The following is a 23371-nucleotide window of genomic DNA, read 5'->3' as shown; positions in this document are numbered from 1 at the left end:
CGAGAGGTGAAGTAGTAATTTTGCAGCGGAAACGTGTTAAGAGTATGATTTATTGCAGTGATCAATGCAAACGCTAGGGGTCGGGTGAGCAGCTGTGTGCTCTTGATGTCCACGTGCTCCTTTATGAGTCATCATTTCATCATGCCTGTGACGTGATCAGTTTTCTTTGGAGAACATATAATTCTGGATGTCGAATATGCCGGGTGCAGACTCGGGAGCTCAGCACCAGGTAGGTTCTGTAACTACGCTGGGTAGCATTTCGGCAATTTTATTCAGCACGCCTATCGCGGCAGTGTTTGCAGCAGTTCAATGCTAGACATGGACACGGAGGAGCAGAAACGGTCCATTTGGTCCACCGAGTCTGATCTACCTTTCCTAAAAAAAGATTCCCCACCTCCCTCAACGCCATTGCTCTGCCATATCACTCGTAACCTTTGACACCCTTACTGATCTGAACACTATCCACCTTCGCTCGAAATATATCCTACGCCTTGCCGTTGACATTTAGAATAAAACCTCCTCAGATAATTTCACCGGCTGAGATCAATGATCTCGGTCCATTTCTCACCTGGACACTCCCTGTCCTCGGAGATTTGGAAGTGCGACGACTGCTGACGTCTCGACTTCCCAGCTGGGAACGATGGGCTCACCGTGCAAGTAGTGCAAATATTAAAATCTCGTCATATTAATTGCGATTAACTAACTTGCAGCGCGCTGCTTCCTACTGCAGACACGATATGAGACGGATTACTTTGTGCAGAACATGTTGACTTGGAGGCTGTCTGGGAAGACTGTGAACAACACAACGAAGAGAGAGAGAAAAAATAAATTTGCCGTGGATGTATACCGGAAAGTGAGGAATGTTTCCAAAGCTTGCAGAGGGATTAAGACCACCTGGAAAATTGGGCTGAGAAATGGCAGATGGACTTTAATGTTGAAAAGTCTGAGGTATTGCACTTTTGAAGGACAAACAAAGGTAGCACGTACAAGGTAAATGATAGGACTTTCAGGAGTGCAGTAGAACAGAGGGATCCGGGGATACAGATACATAATCCCCTAAAAGTGGCGTCACACATAGATAGGGTCGTAAAGAAAACTTTTGGTACATTAGTCTTTATAAATCAAACTATCGATTCTAAGTGTTGGAAGAGTTGGAGAACTGGGACACAAAGCTTTGGTCTTGGGAGAACAGGAACACAGAAACATGGTGCATACAGCCGGGACCCCGCCTTGGCAAAAGGCTTTGGGGCCGGAGCTCTGCACAGGTTCAGAACCTCTCCTTGGGAGCAGTACGTAGCGCGGGGATGATAAGTCACCCATTGTTCCCAATCCATACCCCCACTTACCTATCCTTTCATCTAAATTTACCTCTCCCTTCACCAACCTCCCACAACAGTGTTCAAACTTACACCCACACTATTCTCTCCCACATTAACCGCACCGCAGGGCGTTATCTCTCTTATATGATAACTGGTTTTGCAGTAGAAAATTTTTCTCGACCTGTGCGGGAACGCCCAGTTGCGTCTGCACAGTACTCCAGTCAACGACCCCTGTCGAAAAACTTTTCCTTTTCAAGCTCTTTGTCGTACCTGCGCAGAAACGCTCCCGTTGCGTCAGCACAGTTTTCCTATCAACGTGTATTTCGAGTTATCTATCTATCTATCTATCTATCTATCTATCTATCTATCTATCTATCTATCTATCTATCTATCTATCTATCTATCTATCTATCTATCTATCTATCTATCTATCTATCTATCTATCTATCTATCTATCTATCTATCTATCTATCTATCTATCTATCTATCTATCTATCTATCTATCTATCTATCTATCTATCTATCTATCTATCTATCTATCTATCTATCTATCTATCCATCCATCCATCCATCCATCCATCCATCCATCCATCCATCCATCTATCTATCTATCTATCCATCCATCTATCTATCTATCTATCTATCTATCTATCTATCTATCTATCTATCTATCTATCTATCTATCTATCTATCTATCTATCTATCTATCTATCTATCTATCTATCTATCTATCTATCTATCTATCTATCTATCTATCTATCCATTTATATCTGTACTTATTAAAGATTCTTACTTTATTTATTATTCAGATTCAGATTCAGTTTATTGTCATTTAGAAACCACAAATACAATGCAGTTAAAAAAAATGAGAGAACGTTCCTCCAGAATGATATCTCAAAAGCATATGACAAAAGAGACTACACTAGAAAATCCACATAACGTTTGGCAATCCCCAATCCAGAGTCCGGAGAGGCTGTTGCGTATTAATATTGCACTAGCGTCTTAGCGCGTTCCCCGGAAAGGAGCTCCAAATCCACCAGACAAACAAGACCAAAAACTAAATCTACAAGACCTGCACAAAACCACATAGTTACAACAGTGCAAACAATAGCATAATTGATAAAAAAAAACAGGCTATGGGCACAGTAAAAATAGTCAAAAGATGTTAAAGGACTATAAGTTCAAAAGAAATCACCACACAGTTTCCACAAGTCCCCAGGGTCCCGACAGATTTTCCAGAGGATGTTTTAGTTGGAGTTTGGTTTTAGTTGTCACTCTTCGTTTCTGTATATCTATTCACTGAGTATTTCTTCCTTCTGCTGTGAATGCCAGCACGGAAAGGAATTTCAGGATAGTATTTTATGAAACATAATTTATTTGACAGTGTTTTATTCGTTAAACTTTGAACTTTGAAAATACAAATGGAGAGTTAATCGGAGACGTTGCCGCAGTGACTCTTTGGCTCTCCACTTGCCGTACTGCACAGAGAGCTGATGGAGGGATCTGGAGGAAGAGATTGTATTCCTGGTGCCAGGTGGTGGTTAGTCCAAAGAGCTCAGTATTGAATACCTTTAAATGGTGTGGGACAAGATATCATTAGTTATTTTGCTGCCTTAAAGAAATCTCGACAAAGGAAGTGCAATTCCACAACGCAAGGGCATTCCAACAGAACTTTGCTGTTCAATCTGTTCTGGTCCAATTTTCTATCAGATCTTGGTTCTTCACTACCTGCCTCAACGTGGCAATGTCCGTTAATCAAAAAAACAATATTTGAGCAGAGAAAGGTTTGAGGGCAATTTCAAATCTGAAAGAGACTGGCTCACATTATATGATGACATTTACCGGATCTGAGCTGCGCCGCCAATCTGTACGGACAGCACTGGATGAGGGCATACCAGACTGTTTTAATGTGTTTCCTGTCGTTTACGCCAAGACCCCAGTCATGCATTCTTGTTGCCGTTTTTTCATTTAGAAATTTTGTTCAGAGTGACATGCTTTTCCGGCTGAACGAGCCCGCTCCTACTAATGACAACCATATGACAAATTAACCTACTAACTTGGAATCTGGCAGCCAAATGTATCACCCGTGGTGGCGGAGAGACCATCCAATATTCTTCAGCGAGCAGAGTGAATTGAAGCGGGATCGCTGGCGCTTTGATGGTGATACGCTAACGGCAACGCGTCTTTTATTGAAAAGAAAGCTTTATTAACAAGCAAGCAACAGTCTGACAAACTGTCATTGCTGCGTCCCCGCTGCATTACAGCTGATATACGCCACCGGCCGAGAAGGTGTCTGGCAGAGAAAGGTAATTCCAAGTGGAGACGAGGAACTCTATTTTGAGCATCTGCACCCTGTCCACCATAGCCCCATAGACTCCTCATTTGCCATTCATATAGAATTTATTTCCAATTAACACAATAACACTATAATGAAGAGAGCAAACGTTAACCAGAGGAATAGCGGTTCCAGTTCAACCTTTGTAGTTTACAGCCCGCGGAAACTAACGGCAAATTCTACAATTTTAGATAATCTGCTCCCCATCCCTTTGCTTATCAATCCGAATTCATCTACCTCACACCCAGAAGAAAAATTTCACATCGCCCAGCGACTCAACCAGGCCATTTACCAGGCTCTTCTCCCAGTGTCCTCTCCGCTTGTCCCGTCCACCTGTTTTTCCAACATCCCTCATTTGTTTCCCTGATCCACCATCCTTTCTTATCAAATTCCCAATATCTCCAGCATTGCTTTGACTCCCTCTTTCACTATCTCTGATCTTCAGTGTTGAGTGTGTGACAGCAGATTCTCCCGTGTGCGTGTGAGTGTGTGTGTGTGTGTGTGTGTATGTGTGTGTGTGAGTGTGTGTGTGTGTGTGTGTGTGTGTGTGTGTGTGTGTGTGTGTGTCTGTGTGTGTGTGTGTGTGTGGAGAGAGAGAGAGAGGAAAGGAGGGAGAGAGAGACGGTGGCATATTGATGTTGCAAGGAGCGAAGAAAGCAAACTAAAATGAAGGACACAGAAACGCTGGTAACATTAGCAGAAGTTAATAGTTGCAAGGAAGGCCGGGGAGCGAGGAGTAGGCCGAGGGGAGCCAAGGGGTGAGCGAAGCTGGACCGGGGATCGAACCCGGTCACTACATCAGGACTCTGGCGTTTAGTGGCGGGACTTATGCAGAGCACAGATGTGGACCAAAGGATGAGAGCGGCCGGGAAAGAACAGAGGGCCGAGTGTCCTACTCCTATTTACACAGGGGGCAGGAAATTAACTCGGTCGATCGGCGCGGGAGGGAACTTCAAATATAGATACTCAGTGGTCAAGAGACTTCGTAAACACGGGCAAACAGCGCGGGTGAGTGGACAGAGGAGCAGTCGACAGGCTAAACCCTTCATCACACGCAGCATTAAGCGGAAAGGTAAATGGCTGCCAATCCTTATTTCGACACAGAATGGCGCAGACAAACAGCGGGCGATTCTTATCTTGACATGAGGTGGCACCTGTAGAAGCAAACGGCCGGCAGTACGGATCTCGACATAGAATAGCACAGACAAACTGCAGGCGATTCGTATCTTGACACGGAGCAGAGCATGAAGCTTCAAACGTCCGGCAATCCGGTAACCGGACCCGAAGAGACAGAACTCCCGAAGCATCCCCAGGCACAGAAGCAACTTAGAATCCACCCTTCTCGCTAGCGCTCCCCCCGCCACCACCCAATTTTAGTGGAGAAGCTCTGTGTTATCTTATCCGGGGATGAACTTGTATTCATTGAATGAGTTCACCGCCATGACCGACAGTGGGAACACAATGCAACGGGGATAACATGCATATGTGTTCAACACAGGTTTGGGAATTCGGAAAGTGTGGTGACAAGTGATGGCTTATTGAGAGTTTCTCAAAAGTTAAAAGGCTCAATGATTCATTTGTTAACAAAAGGTACATCCATATAAAATTCTGAGGAACGCTTTCTCTGAATAGCCGCAAACCAAGAGGGATCACGAAAGCAGTTCAGTGAGAAAGTTGAAATGCACCTCTTGCACAGAAATAGGTATCTCGATCCTCATCCTCCGAATTCCTCTTCGCCCGCACAAAATGTCTGCAGTATTCCCAAACCCTTCCCCACGCACAAACATCTATCTGCAAGAAGGTAACGTGAGCATCAGCTATCAAACCTCTTCATAAACTAAACGGAAAGGGAACGTGCAAGAAAATAAAAACACAGATGATAAACACCGTAAATCCACAGTTTATAAACGCGACGGTCGAACCCATAACGCAGAACAACGGCAATATCCTCCTTCAGCATCGGAGAGAGTGGCACCGTTCGAGGGCTGAAGCCGACCCGCCTGCCACAGCTAGCCACACAGAGACTGGCCGCTCACAGACTCCTTCTCAGCACCGACCAAGATGAAGGCAGTCGGCGTTAGAGAAGTGGTTCGCCTTACGCATTCGCCCCGATGTCTCAATGCTCCTCAACGCTTTAATCGGTGATTCCTGTCACCGGCGAAATGGAACCGAATGTCGTCCCGTTCCGCGTCTCCATGTTTCCTCGCCTCGAGGTTGTCCGATTACAGGATGAGAAGGAGGTGTGCGGCAATGAGAGTGCTCCGCGGAGATGTATCTAATTATAATAAAGCATGTTATTCTTTTCAGTAAACGCAAGATTTCTACTACTGAGAATGTCATTCTGGTCTGCATCTTTCTGCCTTCCCGAACGGGATAAACAAACGTTAAGTTGCTATCAGTGTGTCTAATGTCTGGGTGCATATTGCGCCTGGTTTTCTCCCTGTCTCCCTTGATATTTTCCTGGGCACTGTCAAATGTCCTGAATGCCCAGGTTCTTTCACAGGCTACGTAAACAAACTGCCGCCTCACTCCTCTCCCGTGGTGCCGCTGGGCCCTGGAATAGGGTAGCAAGACGTCAGTGCTTCGGCCCGAATCTTTCGCTCCCTATTGCTCACGACGGAGACACCTGCCCTGCTGTGCTCGCCGAGCATTTCGTGTGTGTCTCATTCTGTGGTATACAGATGAATTTCAGTGCCGCCCTCTGCTACTGTAACACTTCCCCGTCAATATTCGGTGCATTCTGGGCACCATTGTTAAAAGACATCACTCTTTGAGATACTTTCGCTGTCTAGTCCTCTTAAACCATTCTGGTCATTCTTCTCTGAACAATCTCATAAAAGCGGTTTTTCCGCTTTCAGAACCGCTTGCAACAGGATGCTTCATTTTTGCTTCTCTCATCATTATCTGTAATCTCTAAATTAGACTGCTGTGCGTGGGAATCTCCGAATTTCCGGCGCTGCGGCATTACCCAAACCACCCAGTCTGCCTCCAACAATCATTTCTGCTGACCGTTCGATTTCAATCAGTGAAGGTCTAAAGATCATTTTTGATCCCCATTCTGACTTTTGAACCGATCTGAGTAATGTTGCAGCTCTATAGGTCCATGGTCTGACCCCACTTGGAGTTCCTTGCTCAGATCTACTGCCTCACTAGAGGAAGGATGTGGAAGCCATAGAAAGAGTGCAGATGATATTTACAAGGATGTTGCCTGGAGTGGGGACCATGCCCTATGAGAATAGGTTGAGTAACTCTGCCTTATCTCCATGGAGTGACGCAGGATGAGAGGTGACCTGATAGAGATGTACAAGATGATGGGAGGCATGCATCATGTGGATAGTAGAAAGCATTTCCCAGTGATGAAATGGTGAAACACAGAAGGACACGCGTTTTAGTTGATGGGGAGTAGGTACAGAGGACGTGTCAGGGGTACGTATTTACTCAGAGATTGGTGAGTGCGAGGAATGGGCTGCCGGCAACGGTGGTGGAAGCCGATACGATAAGTGGCCTTTGGATAGGTACATGGAGCTTAGTATGATATAGGTCTATAGGTAAGGCTATATTTCTAAGGTAGAAACATGTTCGGCACAAATTTGTGTTTCGAAGGGCCTGTATTGTCGTATAGGTTTTCCATGTTTCTTTGTATTGTGATTTATCCCGGCACAAACAGGCAGCACAAAAAAAATCATAAATGATAATTAAAAAAGCATGCTGAAACATGCGGGCGCATCCTTTCTGGAGCAATTGCACTTCATCACGGGTAAGTCCGCGTTAAACGCTGTCTCCCCAAGCTAACAAGCATATGAGCGGGATAGAGAGCCGTCATCTTCAGCTGCTCTCTGAATTTGGTTTGGGTCACGCCGTATATGAAGGTGTTTGTGCAGCAGCTGAAAAGCTGAATCTCAGCTCCCGCCCGTTGCGCCATGAAAAGCCGAATGGACGTTTCCAGGTCAGAGTAGAGGCACCGCAGCAAAATGAAGACAAGCGTGGTTGTCCCCCAGCACAGGAGGAAACTCGCCGACAGGGTGAAGAGCAGAACGATGGACTGTCTCCGGCTCTTCTTCTCCGGATCATGCTGCTTCTCGCCAGTTCAATGTCCCCGGAGTCCCCTGCGGACTCGGCTGGAGCCAGGATCCGTCTGAAGGTCGGGATGTTCAGTAACAAAATGAGAAAGAAAGGACGCAGAGGATATATCGGACGGTCCACTCAGGAAAACCAGTCAAAAAGTGGATCCTGGTGAAGTGAGCTCTTGGACCTGCACGTCCTCCATTTCCCTTCCCAAATACTAATTCCAGCCTCTCAATGCAGGAATAATAAAGGACGTTCACTAAACAGAACACGATGCATATTGTGCCAATAACCCATCCGGCAATTCTTGGATTACAATACTTTGTCTGAATGTTTGACCAGCAAATGGCCACAAAACGACACGTATTGTAGCCAAATTCTAAGACACGTTTCCATGCGATAGCAATGTGAAATTAGTAGAAGGGTAGGGACATTCTGGAGGCAGAAAATGATAGTTTAATTGAACATTTTATTACTAACCTGATGGGTGCAGAATATAATTGAGTGCCGAAGTGCCTGTTGCTGTGATGCACTGTTTTCGAAGTGAAGTAGAAAGAGAGCAATGTGCATAGGATGTGCATATAATCTGACTTGACTCCTCGACGGAGATTGTAGTGCAGAACGAAATAATTTGTGGTGCTGGAGAGAAGAGGGAGCGAGACATGAACATACAGACACCAGGGGCGAGAGATTGGACGAGAGGCAGCAGTGGGCGAAGACCAAAGGGAACCGGCAACGGTAGGAGAAAGTGAGCGAGAGGGTAGTAGAATGCCGGTTAATTGGCGTAAAGAGCGGGGCAAGTGCTCGTGATAAAGACGGTCAACGAAGAGCGCCAGAATAGGAGGGGAGAGAAAGAAGCGAGGGTGAAAGAGCAAGAAATCTGTATTTATTATTATTGATTCTTTAATAATTTGCACAGTTTGTCTACTTCTTAACATCGGTATTGGTTGTCAGTTGGAATATGTCTACAGTTTTTCATTTATTCAGCTGTTTTTCTTCCACTGTCAACAACCACAAGGAAGAGGATATTAGATAGTATTTGGTGACATATGCATAGCGCGTACTTTGATAATAAATTGACTTTTAACTACCAGCCTTGTACTTTTCTTTCGGGTGTGGAAATGGTGAGTATGGAGGACAGAGTGAAATCCTAACTTGTGTCGTATTGCGGGACCAAATCTCCTGTCACGTGCTATGCGGCCGCATATTTCCTCAGTCCGCGGTGCTTCACTTTCGTGGTGTGGTAGAGTTTAAGTTGAGAATCTTTATAGGAAATTTCCGCGTTCAGTGTGACGTAAAGGATGCAACTTCTCCAGGTGAACATGTTCCAGATGCGGACTGAGAGCATTCCTGCTGCTGGTTTGGGGAATTCTCACAGCGGCGCTGAATTTTAAATATGAAATAGGTAATTAGTAATTCCGTCTTTGGTGAGCCCATTTTGACGTGGAAAGCGGTGTAAAACGTAGCATGTCGTGAGTGCAATATTGATCAGAGGCAGTGTCGCCACTTGCACAACTTATCCGCTATTCTATTTGCAAATGCGCCACCTCTTGACACGATTTGGAATTAAATTCACTGAACCCATCGCTAATAGCGCAATGGAATGGAAACAGGTCTCATTTTATTGTTCATTGCTGCGGCACAGAAAACGCGGGTTGTGGGGCTGCTGTGTATGTGTGTTGCGGAGGAGGGTGCAATTAGATAGAATAAACGGTACATTGCCGAATTTTTGATTGTTGAAACAACGCACTGGAATGTTTTATTTGCAGTTTCTTGGCGAATAGGTCAAGGTGCGATGTCTGATGAAAAATTGTTAGTTCTAGAACAGAGGGAGCGTCGGTGGGTTCATTCGGCCCTCAATGAAGGTATAATGGGATTCTGAACATTTTATAAGGGACTAGTTGTTCAAGAAAGAATTGTATAACAACAGACTGTGACATAATTAAGAAACAGTTAAGTATTAATGAATAGAAGGAAAAGTTCATTTTAGTTTTATTTAGAAATCTAACAGAATAATAGGCCCTTGCAACCCAAGGAGCACACGTGGCCAATTATATCAAAGTGACCATTTTACTTCCTAACCAATGAGTCACCAGAATGATTGAAAAAACTGTAAAGTTCACCTTAAATATTTTTCAACTGTTACGACGTCTTAGACCGGTAGATCTTCGTTTGTCCTTGCTCAGTCGGTATTTATTATTAAACGCACCCTGGTAACAATGTCTTGTGACCGATTAAAACATTACAGGGGTATCCATTCCAACTTCCATCATAGAGATGGCGCCATCGTTTGGTGCCTCCTCTTACCGACGGCCAACAATACGGCATCTCCGCTTGGGACATATAGATGCAGACATCTCTGTTTATTCCCGTGAAAATAGCAACACGCTCGCAGCTGAGCCGCTCTCTTCTTGACTACGTTCGTCCGACATAGTGAACCTGTCCCTCAGAAAATCTCGGTAATATCACGCCTTAGTAATGTGTATGAAAATACGCTGTAAGAGCAATCGTCAAAGATTAATATGCCCCTTCCTCATGTGACTTTATATCCTGATAGTTGTTATCTGTCTCTCATCTCTCTCCTTAGTCGCTGCACAAGCCCTTCCGGATTGCAGATTTTGAATTACACCGAGAGCACAGTCAATGCTGTATTTATATTCAAAAGCATTCCATGTTTATTCGAGACATTCCCGTGTACGTTCCTGTTGTTGGCTACACAGTCACCCCCTACCAGCCCGCTGATTTTGCCATTTTTGAGGGCAGATGTCAGGCTCCGAAGCTCTGTAACGTACAAACAATTAATGTTCACATCAGTGATAATGATGGTGAGATTTAAAAAAAAACTGTTTTTTTTTTGAGGCGAATGCCACACAAAAAAAGTAATACGAGACCATCCTCAAGTGCAATGACGACTGTGTCACTTCCTTCGGGACTGAGTCTCAGCAGCGAGTGAATGAAGATCGGTCCATGCGGTGCACGGCGAAGCTGCCTAAAACATCTGTGTTTATGTCTGGAAATGCGAAGCTCTGAATTCGATTTGGAAGAGCGCTCACAAAAGCCAAAGTAGTATTACACTCTGTCCTCCATACTCACCATCTCCGCACCCGAAAGAAAAATACAATGCCTACAATAAAACAACCGTTACCTGATTCATGGTTTAATGCACCTGGGCTTCCGGCAGATGAAGTCACAGTTCATCGTATTTCGGAACCAAAGCTGGAGACTTCACTTTAATTACAAAGAACCGGATAGAGTAACATAACCAATATGGCTAACACGAGAGGGCACAGTTTAAAGGTGCTTAGGATAGATATCAAGGGTGAGTTTTTCTTTTTACGCAGAGAGTGCTGTGTGCCTGCAATGGTCAGCCGGCGACGGTGGTGAAGGCTGATACGATTGAGTCTGTTGGGAGACTACTGGATATTTACAAGAAGCTTGGAAAAATAGAGGGCGATTTTCAAAGTCAGTACATGCTAGGCACAGCATTGTGGGCCGAACAACCTGTTTTGTGGTCTAGGCTTTCTAAGTTTAGGAGTTCCAGACAACTGACGGGGAAGGGTACCTAATAAAGTGGCCATTGAGTGTATATTGCATTGTGAAAGAACTTGACCAATTATACTGGAGAGTATAAGTTATACTGGAGAGTCATTATTTTGCTCCAGGAATGAAGGACAGGAAGTACAGATTATGTACCGAGCACAACAGACATTTTAAGGAATGACAATTATAAACTTGCTTCCACGACCGCTGACGAGTCATTTTGGAAACATCATTTTATTCAACACATTTATCAGTGCGCTAAGCACCGCCTCACCATCTTAACAAGCAAATTAATAGGGCTGAGCGCGACAATCTTTAGCTGCTCCCTGAATTTGGTCTGGGTCACACTGTAAATGAAGGTGTTTGTGCAGCAGCTGAAAAGCTGAATCACTGTCCCCGCTCGCTGCGTCATCCACAGTCGGATAGACGTTTCCAGGTCCGTGTAGAGGCTCCGCAGGAAAATGAAGACCAGGGTGGTTGTCGCCCAGCACAGGAGGAAACTCGCCGACAATGTGAAGAGCAGTATAATAGACTGTCTCCTACTCCTCATTTCCGGGTCCTGCTGATTCTCGCTTTTTTTCTGTCCCCTGAGCCCCCTACGGACTCGGCTGGATTCCAGGATCAGTCTGACTGTCAGAATGTTGAGGAACAAAATGAGGAAGAACGGAAACAGCGGATTCAAAAGACGGTCTAACCAGTAAAACCACTCAAACTGCGGATCTGTGTGGAGAGCCGATTTCTGATCGCATTGATTCCAAAACAGGCTTGCGCGTTCCTTGTGCAGGAAGTAATAAGGGACGTTCTTTAAACAGAACGAAACGCCAATGATCCGTCCTGCAATACTTGGCGTACAGTACTTGTTCTGAATCTTCGACCAGCAAATGGCCACAAAAGTGGATCGAAAGTGAACGCCACAGTCAGCCACACGGAACAATCTAAAGACACGTAACACAAGACGTAGTGGACTAAACAGAACGGAAGTGATGGCCGAAGCCAGTATACTCGGTATGTTTCAACGATCTGGTAGAACGCGACCTCGATGACAACCACCATTAGATCGGCCACAGCCATCGCCACCAGATACCGAGTGATCCCTTTGGAGAGACCACACTTTCCTCGGCTGAGTATCACGATCGCCACTAGGTTAACTCGAAACAAAGAAAGAAAAAATGACGAGAAGATTTCTGACATGCATAACATACAATCAAACTGCATTTTAAAAGTTAATTCTAACACGACAGGACATCTTGTCATAATATTTTTAATCTAAGTCGCCATCGCTATCCGACACGTAACGGACAATGTCAGCGTTTGAAATTTCACTTCAAACCAGGTCTTGATTAAAATTGTTCCTGCGGAATGTATGCGTAACGCAATGTATGCGTACCTCTTTTGGACAATCTGTTAGAGGAGTGGAACCGAGTGTGGACTTTTGCTGATGTACTCCATGCTTCTCAAGGTCCGACTTTCAAAGTTGACTTTCAAGGGTAATTCAGAAAAAAATCGAAAGCGTTAGAACATCGTGGAAAGAAAAACTAATTAGCATGAGCTGCCGCCACTACACCCAGATAACACGGGGCTGGTGGAACGCAGCAGGACAGGGAACACCTACGGAACGGACTAAGCTGTCTTCGGTGCTGGACGGGGAAACCCATCAACTGTATCCGTCTGTCCTATGCAGGACTACACGGGCACAAGATGAGTTGACTCCGAACTGTTTGTTCAGTTTAAGCACACGTTTCGCATGAAAATATAAATTAACGGCGTATAATCAGACACGTTTTTGAATTTCGCCAATGTATTGCACGAGACAAAATTCGCTTTCGATATGATACAGAAATGAATGCTGCTGAATGAGTGAACTTGGAGTTCCCGAACTGCGGTCTACGCATCCCTCCGTTAATAGTTGGGGTGAACGTCATACAAAAGGGGTGCGATCGCCTGATGTAAAGTCACCTAATTGTGAGAGAAATTATGAAAGAAGTAGCTCCAACAATGGTTGTCAGCAATAAGAGAAAAGACTGTAGTAGGTTATTCCCTGAAATTATATAGTGTTAATACATCGTGTAAAGACGTCAAATTATCAGCAGGAGATGCCGCCACTACACCCACACAACACTGGACAACAGAGAAACATTCAAAACAATTCGTCCAGGTAGCATCTATTGAAACAGATAGATGGGTTCACGTGTTTTGCCAGAGTCTTTATTATTGAGCTTCTCCCATCTTTTTATGATGTCCTCTCCAAGCATAGTTTCTCGTTCTGATGAAATATCTCGGCCTTAACCGTCCATTATTTCCCTCGACAGAGGAGATTTCTCCATCAGTGGTTCCTCGACTTCTCGGGTAATGGGAAGGATCCACGACATTCAAACAAACGGTTGGGAAGATCTGACATAAATGGCAGCTGACCTGGTGAATTATTCAGTCGCTTTTCTGTGTGTGTGTGTGTGTGTGTGTGTGTGCGCTATTTTCGTTTTCTGGAGTTGGCGGTGACAACAAACCCGAGTGTCCATGGTAATCGTCTAGCAGATCTTGATGATTTAAGGATGAAACCTGTAGCGATAAATCGACTTAAATGCGACCTGCACACACAATTCTTGGACGTTCAGCAACGGGTAAAGACAGATCATTCGACCTATTGCCAAATACAAATGTTTACAGCACTCATTACAGTGGGTATTAGCAAATAAATTTGTTACTCGATTAATACATATATTAATGGATTAAATGGAAGGACAGATCAAGAGCGAGATGTTGAAGTAAAATACCACGATCCGATCACCAGTTAGAACTGGGAAGCCTTACCAGGGACGCCGATGGCTGCAATAACCGGGTAGCATATTCTCCTTGTTGTATCCATGCTGTATTTGTGTTCTCCGCTTGGAATAATATTTATCCAGAGACGCAAGAAATATCCGGCTGATAACTCTGTAAAGTATTCACAAAATATCTAATCCATAAGAGTAAGGGCACGAGAAATGAAGTAGTAAGTTTCACAATGAAACTTGATTGACGAATAGCACAGAAATAAAACGTGCGTCCTTCAGTCGCAACACTTCTACGGTTTCTGTGCGCCTTGATGGTTCATTCACAAGTCAAGCAAAGAGACTGCATGTTGGATCTTATATAGCAGATTCGGTTTGCCGATGATGAAACCAGCTGCGTTCCATATGGTGTTAATTATCATAACCTCACAAATAATTCTGCTTTGTTTGTCTTACGGGAACTGGATCCCCCGTGCAAAAACTAAGATTTCTTTTGCTGCATAAATAAAGCCGTTATACTGATCATGGTGTCTACCCACCCCCCCCCCCCCCCCCCCCGCCACACCCCAAACCCGGATAAGTGTAAAGTGGTTCATTCTGTTAGGTCAAATATTACTGTAGAATATAGTATTAATGGTAAGACTCTTGACGGTGTGGAGGATCAGAGGGATCTTGGGGTCCAGGTACACTCAAAGCAGCTACGCAGGTTGACTCAGTGATTAAGAAGGCGTACGGTGTATTGGCCTTCATCAATCGTTGGATTGAGTTTAAGAGCCGAGAGGTAATGTTGCAGCTCTATAGGACCATGGTCAGACCCCACTTGGAGTTCTTTGCTCAGATCTACTGCCTGACGTCATCCGTCTGAAGGTCAGGATGTTCAGTAACAAAATGAGAAAGAAAGGACGCAGTGGATATATCGGACGGTCCACTCAGGAAAACCACTCAAAAAGTGGATCCTGGTGAAGTGAGCTCTTGGACCTGCACGTCCCCCATTTCCCTTCCCAAATACTAATTCCAGCCTCTCAATGCAGGAATAATAAAGGACGTTCACTAAACAGAACACGACGCATATTGTGCCAATAACCCATCCGGCAATTCTTGGATTACAATACTTTGTCTGACTGTTTGACCAGCAAATGGCCACAAAACGACACGTATTGTAGCCAAATTCTAAGACACGTTTCCATGCAATAGCAATGTGAAATTAGTAGAAGGGTAGGGACATTCTGGAGGCAGAAAATGATAGTTTAGTTGAACATTTTATTACTAACCTGTTGGGTGCAGAATATCATTGAGTGCCGAAGTGCCTGTTGCTGTGATGCACTGTTTTCGAAGTAAAGTAGAAAGAGAGCAATGTGCATAGGATGTGCATATAATCTGACTTGACACCTCTCCGGCGATTGTAGTGCAGAACGAAATAATTTGTGGTGCTGGAGAGAAGAGGGAGCGAGACATGAACATACAGACACCAGGGGCGAGAGATTGGACGAGAGGCAGCAGTGGGCGAAGACCAAAGGGAACCGGCAACGGTAGGAGAAAGTGAGCGAGAGGGTAGTAGAATGCCGGTTAATTGGCGTAAAGAGCGGGGCAAGTGCTCGTGATAGAGACGGTCAACGAAGAGCGCCAGAATAGGAGGGGAGAGAAAGAAGCGAGGGTGAAAGAGCAAGAAATCTGTATTTATTATTATTGATACTTTACTAATTTGCACAGTTTGTCTACTTCTTAACATCGGTATTGGTTGTCAGTTGGAATATGTCTACAGTTTTTCATTTATTCAGCTGTTTTTCTTCCACTGTCAACAACCACAAGGAAGAGGATATTAGATAGTATTTGGTGACATATGCATAGCGCGTACTTTGATAATAAATTGACTTTTAACTACCAGCCTTGTACTTTTCTTTCGGGTGTGGAAATGGTGAGTATGGAGGACAGAGTGAAATCCTAACTTGTTTCGTATTGCGGGACCAAATCTCCTGTCACGTGCTATGCGGCCGCATATTTCCTCAGTCCGCGGTGCTTCACTTTCGTGGTGTGGTAGAGTTTAAGTTGAGAATCTTTATAGGAAATTTCCGCGTTCAGTGTGACGTAAAGGATGCAACTTCTCCAGGTGAACATGTTCCAGATGCGGACTGAGAGCATTCCTACTGCTGGTTTGGGGAATTCTCACAGCGGCGCTGAATTTTAAATATGAAATAGGTAATTAGTAATTCCGTCTTTGGTGAGCCCATTTTGACGTGGAAAGCGGTGTAAAACGTAGCATGTCGTGAGTGCAATATTGATCAGAGGCAGTGTCGCCACTTGCACAACTTATCCGCTATTCTATTTGCAAATGCGCCACCTCTTGACACGATTTGGAATTAAATTCACTAAACCCATCGCTAATAGCGCAATGGAATGGAAACAGGTCTCATTTTATTGTTCATTGCTGCGGCACAGAAAACGCGGGTTGTGGGGCTGCTGTGTATGTGTGTTGCGGAGGAGGGTGCAATTAGATAGAATAAACGGTACATTGCCGAATTTTTGATTGTTGAAACAACGCACTGGAATGTTTTATTTGCAGTTTCTTGGCGAATAGGTCAAGGTGCGATGTCTGATGAAAAATTGTTAGTTCTAGAACAGAGGGAGCGTCGGTGGGTTCATTCAGCCCTCAATGAAGGTATAATTGGATTCTGAACATTTTATAAGGGACTAGTTGTTCAAGAAAGAACTGTATAACAACAGACTGTGACATAATTAATAAACAGTTAAGTATTTATGAATAGAAGGAAAAGTTCATTTTAGTTTTATTTAGAAATCTAACAGAATAATAGGCCCTTGCAACCCAAGGAGCACACGTGGCCAATTATATCAAAGTGACCATTTCACTTCCTAACCAATGAGTCACCAGAATGATTGAAAAAACTGTAAAGTTCACCTTAAATATTTTTCAACTGTTACGACGTCTTAGACCGGTAGATCTTCGTTTGTCCTTGCTCAGTCGGTATTTATCATTAAACGCACCCTGGTAACAATGTCTTGTGACCGATCAAAACATTACAGGGGTATCCATTCCAACTTCCTTCATAGAGATGGCGCCATCGTTTGGTGCCTCCTCTTACCGACGGCCAACAATACGGCATCTCCGCTTGGGACATATAGATGCAGACATCTCTGTTTATTCCCGTGAAAATAGCAACACGCTCGCAGCTGAGCCGCTCTCTTCTTGGTTACGTTCGTCCGACATAGTGAACCTGTCCCTCAGAAAATCTCGGTAATATCACGCCTTAGTAATGTGTATGAAAATACGCTGTAAGAGCAATCGTCAAAGATTAATATGCCCCTTCCTCATGTGACTTTATATCCTGATAGTTGTTATCTGTCTCTCATCTCTCTCCTTAGTCGCTGCACAAGCCCTTCCGGATTGCAGATTTTGAATTACACCGAGAGCACAGTCAATGCTGTATTTATATTCAAAAGCATTCCATGTTTATTCGAGACATTCCCGTGTACGTTCCTGTTGTTGGCTACACAGTCACCCCCTACCAGCCCGCTGATTTTGCCATTTTTGAGGGCAGATGTCAGGCTCCGAAGCTCTGTAACGTACGAACAATTAATGTTCACATCAGTGATAATGATGGTGAGATTTAAAAAAAAACTGTTTTTTTTTGAGGCGAATGCCACACAAAAAAAGTAATACGAGACCATCCTCAAGTGCAATGACGACTGTGTCACTTTCTTCGGGACTGAGTCTCAGCAGCGAGTGAATGAAGATCGGTCCATGCGGTGCACGGCGAAGCTGCCTAAAACATCTGTGTTTATGTCTGGAAATGCGAAGCTCTGAATTCGATTTGGAAGAGCGCTCACAAAAGCCAAAGTATTATTACACTCTGTCCTCCATACTCACCATCTCCGCACCCGAAAGAAAAATACAATGCCTACAATAAAACAACCGTTACCTGATTCATCGTTTAATGCACCTGGGCTTCCGGCAGATGAAGTCACAGTTCATCGTATTTCGGAACCAAAGCTGGAGACTTCACTTTAATTACAAAGAACCGGATAGAGTAACATAACCAATATGGCTAACACGAGAGGGCACAGTTTAAAGGTGCTTAGGATAGATATCAAGGGTGAGTTTTTCTTTTTACGCAGAGAGTGCTGTGTGCCTGCAATGGTCAGCCGGCGACGGTGGTGAAGGCTGATACGATTGAGTCTGTTGGGAGACTACTGGATATTTACAAGAAGCTTGGAAAAATAGAGGGCGATTTTCAAAGTCAGTACATGCTAGGCACAGCATTGTGGGCCGAACAACCTGTTTTGTGGTCTAGGCTTTCTAAGTTTAGGAGTTCCAGACAACTGACGGGGAAGGGTACCTAATAAAGTGGACATTGAGTGTATATTGCATTGTGAAAGAACTTGACCAATTATACTGGAGAGTATAAGTTATACTGGAGAGTCATTATTTTGCTCCAGGAATGAAGGACAGGAAGTACAGATTATGTACCGAGCACAACAGACATTTTAAGGAATGACAATTATAAACTTGCTTCCACGACCGCTGACGAGTCATTTTGGAAACATCATTTTATTCAACACATTTATCAGTGCGCTAAGCACCGCCTCACCATCTTAACAAGCAAATTAATAGGGCTGAGCGCGACAATCTTTAGCTGCTCCCTGAATTTGGTCTGGGTCACACTGTAAATGAAGGTGTTTGTGCAGCAGCTGAAAAGCTGAATCACCGTCCCCGCTCGCTGCGTCATCCACAGTCGGATAGACGTTTCCAGGTCCGTGTAGAGGCTCCGCAGGAAAATGAAGACCAGGGTGGTTGTCGCCCAGCACAGGAGGAAACTCGCCGACAATGTGAAGAGCAGTATAATGGACTGTCTCCTACTCCTCATTTCCGGGTCCTGCTGATTCTCGCTTTTTCTCTGTCCCCTGAGCCCCCTACGGACTCGGCTGGATGCCAGGATCTGTCTGACTGTCAGAATGTTGAGGAACAAAATGAGGAAGAACGGAAACAGCGGATTCAAAAGACGGTCTAACCAGTAAAACCACTCAAACTGCGGATCTGTGTGGAGAGCCGATTTCTGACCGCATTGATTCCAAAACAGGCTTGCGCGTTCCTTGTGCAGGAAGTAATAAGGCACGTTCTTTAAACAGAACGAAACGCATATTGTGCCAATGATCCGTCCTGCAATACTTGGCGTACAGTACTTGTTCTGAATCTTCGACCAGCAAATGGCCACAAAGCGATCGAAAGTGAACGCCACAGTCAGCCACACGGAACAATCTAAAGACACGTAACACAAGACGTAGTGGACTAAACAGAACGGAAGTGATGGCCGAAGCCAGTATACTCGGTATGTTTCAACGATCTGGTAGAACGCGACCTCGATGACAACCACCATTAGATCGGCCACAGCCATCGCCACCAGATACCGAGTGATCCCTTTGGAGAGACCACACTTTCCTCGGCTGAGTATCACGATCGCCGCCAGGTTAACTGTCAAAAAGAGTAGAATTACGACAACAGAAAAATCCAATCAAACTGCGTTTCCAAAGATAATTTATGCACTACAGAACTCCTTGAGTAACGCGTGACGAGAGTCATGGAATGTAAGGAAATGCGCCTCCGTTGTCCCCGTACCAGTTATCAAGAAATCATGGAAGTGTGGGAGAAGACAAGGATATTTGTCGCTTATTTAAAATCGAAAGAAGTTCCAAACCAGGCGGTACTGCAGATGCTGGATCTCCAGATTAATACAGACAAAATGCATTTCATGCAGCACCCACGGCGGGGTGAGGAGGGCAATAAAAAGTTTACGGTTCTGGACGAGGAAATCCATTAACCTTCCGTCCTGCCTTATACAGGACTCCACACACACCAGCAGGGCTGGGTCTGAACTGGTTCTGCAGATTAGGAACACCTCAGGTTTGAAAATAATTAAAAAAATATATTGTGCAATGTATGAACGTGAAGTTCCCACCGACCCATTCCTCGGTTAATTGTTGGGACCATTGCTGAGAAACTGATCTGTGATCCCCTTCTAGGAAGTTAAAGATCACCAATTGTGAGAGAGGTCATGAAGGAAGCAGATCCAAATATATATATATAAAGTTTTGTTTGCCTTGCCTCAGTTCAGACTGAGCTGCGGAATGCCTCAGTCAGTTTTTTTATGGGTTATTCCGGCATTGTAGCGTTTGCAGAATCTCTTATTCTCAAAGTGGAATCGAATCTACATGTGCATGGAAAACGTCGAGCAGATCGCCGATGTTTAATACTGAAAAGACGTTGCGGTAAATCAGTTGAACTGAGACCTGCGCAAATCAATGTTCGCCTTCAGCGGAACGTTAAAAGAATTTAATTCTCTTTGTTGCAAACGTTTAAAAGTTACAGTACATCTTACACGAGAGACGTGGAAGTACCATATATTGATGGATTAAATTGAAGGACCAAATCGAGGGAGATGCATAAATAGTAACTCACAATCAGATCACCGGTAACAGCTTGAAATCGCTGAGCAGTGAAGTCTTACCAGGGATTCCGATGACTACAATGGCAGGGTAGCATATTTTCATCGTTGTCTCCATGGGATACTCGTCTTCTACGACTGGAAACCTTATCTCTATGTAGAGGTGCAGGAGATAACCGGCTGTAACTCCGCCAATTATTCACATTAGTTCTAAATGATTTATGTTGACCCACACTAGAGATAAAACACAATGAAAAGTCTGTGAAGAATACCACTGAAATACTACTTAGTCGCTTTAGTTGAAAGATTTTTTTCCGCCTGTTGGTACGCTCTGATAGTTCATTCTCAAGTGAAACAAAGAGATTGAAAGGTGCACCTTTTATACCACATTCGGTTAGCCGATGATGAAACCAACTTGAACATCTGGTGTTAATGATCGTGACGTCACTCTCAGTTCAACATTCTTTGGTTTCAACACTTGGATCCCCAGTAGAGAAACAAAATTCTCTCGGCCAGAAACGCTGCATTGATAGTAATGATGCCGGTTCGGTTCAATTGCTTCAGAATTTAGGGCTCTTGTCTTGTAGAAGTCTTGACAAGCGTATCCTGTCAAAATAAATGTCTGTGCAGTGCTAGTTCAATTCTGACATTGTTACCTCCTTCGCCCCGGCTCCAGGGGTATCTGAATCCGACAAACACGTTCCAATTTTCATAGATTTCGTAGATTTTCATGGAACGCCACGTTAATGTGGTCCTCCGTCTGTCATTCTGATGCCACTGCTCCTTGTGAAGTACTTGGGGTAGTGATGCCGCCAATACAACGGGTCACCGGGACCATAAAAACATACTGTCACTGTATACTACAGCGCAGTGGCAGACCATTCGGAACATCAGGGCCGTGTGAGACTATTATGTTGTCTCATTCCATCCTCCCACAATCATAGAATAGCCACCAAGCCCCACTTATCCATGCGTCTATCCAGGTTTCTCTTACGTTTTGAAATCCAAACTGCATCGATCACCTCTGCTCTAAACTGGTTGCTATCTGTTAACACCCTTTGTGTGAATATTTCCCTATGTTCCGTATAAATACATCACCCTTCACTCTGAACACATCACCGCTCCTTCTAGTCTCACCAAATATCAGTAGAAAATGACTGCTTCCATTTAGCCCACCAGTGCCCTTCATAAATCTGAATCAAATCTCCCCTATTTGTGAATAAGGTCCTACCCTGTCCAACACTTGCCTATAAAGCAAGTTATCAAGTCTTGGATTCATCCTTGGGCTCATTCTATGCATAATTTCAATTCTATTGAAATCCTTCCTGGGCAACGGGAGCAGAACTGTACCAATACCTAAATTGAGATCTTAACAACATCCAGCATATCTTTAGAGCGGTTCTGACTGCTACGGTTTTTGTCGACGATGAACGGTTCATTCATTGTGTTTGCTTTCATTGCTATGGGATCTTTTCGTAGTCCGTGCAATAAAGTATGCACATCATGGATTTATATAGATAACAGGGAAAAGGTTATTGACATTCATTTCGAGAGAGCGAGAGGATTAAAGCAAGGATGCAAGACTCCGGACTTATCAGGCACTGGTCTGACCCTAGTCAAAGTATTGTGAATATAATGTAATTAGGGACCCTTAACGTAAAAGTACATTCCGGAAGATAAACTCCAGTCAAGAGGAGGTTCAAGTGAATGATCGAGAGCATGAAACAGATGTGCAGATTTTAATGTCTTCGTTAAACCTTAAAACAGTTAAGTGGGTGAACGATGATCCGGAATGTTTGTTTGCTTTAAGCTTATGGTTTGACCAGGGAACACATCCGAAAAATGAGTGGTACTAAGTCAGTCACGATGGACTGGGGGAATAAACTCGCCAGGCACAAAAGGCCTGATTAGGCTCCTTCGGCTTATGTTCTTTTGGCATTGGAGAGAAACCGATGTTGTCCAATATATGAACAAAGTCGGGTTTCAGTCTTCAAAGGAAGGAGGCAGTAGGAGGGTGGGTGTGGTTGTAGGAGGATGAAATGTAACTCGTTTGAAAAATGTTAAATTTAAGATTCTAACGCTGTATGGAAATTGCAGAACGTGTACAGATCTGAAAAATACGGTTTCCAATTATATGAGCTGAGCTGCCAGCAACATATGCAGTGTCCCTGTGTTTACTGACGGTGAAAAGGGAAAGCGTGGATAGGATGTCCGTGGATATTGCATCGTCCGCCACATTAACCTTTACATACTGTTCGGGACAAATGTGATCCGTTTTGACATTCGACAGCACTGAAAACACCCTAAATACCATTTTTTTATTCGAAATGTGATGACCTTTCCTGAAGTGACCCCAGATGCGCAAAAATGAAAATATTTCAAAATGTTATGCTTTTGGACAGATGCAACATTTTTTTGTATATTAAGGCTGTTCCGGGTCACGTTTGACCCGTAGCAAGTGAAACTGATTTTAGATCTCTGAAAAATTAATTAGGGATTAATCTCCCATTTATTAATGTCAGATAGGCTCTTTATACATTCTAAATAGATCTGTGGTTCAAAATTTGGTATGGACACTTGTTACGAGGGGATTCTTGAGCCGGGTCTACATTGCCCCGGATCATGCTGTGAAATTGTAGAATATGAACAGGTTGCCTGCGTTAAGTCAGCTGTTACTTGCATCGACCGATATCACTGCTCACCAACGGTGAAGAGTGTGAAAAGAGCCAGGAATACTGTGCTGGTGCATTATTCTGCCGGTCAAAATTTCGTTAATCAGTTGCAAAACTTATGGAATTGTGTTCCTCACTAATAAGCACCCGGAGTTTAAACGGAGAGCAGAGAGCTGTTCAGTCCAATTCGGCACCGCTACAATTGAATGACTCTGCA

Source organism: Hypanus sabinus, unplaced genomic scaffold, assembly GCF_030144855.1.
Source record: "Hypanus sabinus isolate sHypSab1 unplaced genomic scaffold, sHypSab1.hap1 scaffold_312, whole genome shotgun sequence".
NCBI classification, from domain to species: Eukaryota; Metazoa; Chordata; class Chondrichthyes; order Myliobatiformes; family Dasyatidae; genus Hypanus; species Hypanus sabinus.
The sequence above is the reverse complement of the archived record's forward strand: the minus strand, read 5'-3'. Positions refer to the sequence as shown.